The sequence below is a fragment of the Meleagris gallopavo genome, chromosome 2 (genome assembly GCF_000146605.3).
Source record: "Meleagris gallopavo isolate NT-WF06-2002-E0010 breed Aviagen turkey brand Nicholas breeding stock chromosome 2, Turkey_5.1, whole genome shotgun sequence".
Classification (NCBI taxonomy): domain Eukaryota; kingdom Metazoa; phylum Chordata; class Aves; order Galliformes; family Phasianidae; genus Meleagris; species Meleagris gallopavo.
In genome coordinates, this window is record NC_015012.2 from 32,900,804 (window position 1) to 32,902,154 (window position 1,351).

Genomic DNA, 1,351 nt, shown 5'->3' on the forward strand with positions numbered 1-1,351 from the left:
AATAAATTAGAGGCATCACTTCAGAGCAACCTATGTAGTGTGCATATACAATTGCATATGTGTGAATATATACCTTATGAGTATTGGTATTTGTAAATATGGAACAATTAGGGATAAAAGTAGACCAAAAAAAAAAAAAAACAAACCTCTGTAGGCTGCTGGATTCTGTGTTGGCCACTTGAAATCTAAAGGGAAAGAGCATAAGCACACACGTGCACTACAAATAGGCCTGGTCCCATCTGTGTGCCTGGCACTTGGAGCCAGTTGCTCCAAACCAAGTGCTGGAAATCACAAAGCACAACCAGCCTAGGACCAGCTCAGGGAAGGATACTATCCATTGTCTAGAACTGTATATAGAACAGCAGGGTGCTGTGCTGCCTGAGCATCCACTACAAGCCCAGGGATAGCCAATGGAGCTGGGGTGTTGCAGAAGAATTGCTCTGGGTGCTGTCGTTTTACAAGAACACTGCTATTTTTCCATGAAGGGACTCGTGCATGCTAGTTCTGCAGGTAGATCTCACAGACTGTTGTCTTATGGACTTCTGAAGGACTCAGGCTAATGCTGCACTCTACCAACTGGCTCAGAAGTTGTCAGTCGGTCCTAGATGTTTCTATCTGCTTCTAGGGTCTTTCCCCAAAATTCTTTCCGCTATTCCTTAGTTTTGCTCTGTGCAGAACAGAGGCAGCAGGCTGAATGCAATAATACCAACACCTGCAAATGCTGGTGGAGACCTTCCAGCTGGGCCTTATAGCATCGTTGTACCTTCTAAACTATCTGTAGCAGCTGCAGTGGATCACCTGGTTTGTTCTTCACAATTCTGTTAACCCATCCCCAGCAAGCCAGTGATTGACAGCAGTTAGACCTGCCTAGAAAGAAAACTGTCCTGCCCCTACTTCAAGCTGCAGTTGTCTGCAGGAGCACAGTGATCAGGGATGTAAGCTCTATTCTTAGCAGCAGCGTGGAAGAGACCAGAGCACAGCCTGGATGTAGCTCTGGGAAGGGAAGTGGCTGGGCTCACAGGTCACATGGGTGAAATTCCTTCTGGCTGCAACATCAGACAGAGCAAAGCTGACATAGCCCCGAGTTTCCTCATTTCCATGTGTAGGCTGATCTGCAAATGGGCTCTGGCAGGAAGAGCCCCCTGGGGGGTACTATCACACCGATGCCCAGATGTGTTATGAAGATTGTTTTTGCAGCTTTCTCTCAAGCATCTGATAGCAGCCACTGTCAAGGTTGAGATAAGGGCCTAAAGGGGCATTCATTTGGTCTGCTACAGCATTTCCTGTGTTTACAGTGGCCTTCTTTTCTCCCATTCTTCATGCATGTGTATATATACATACAGTCTCTTGG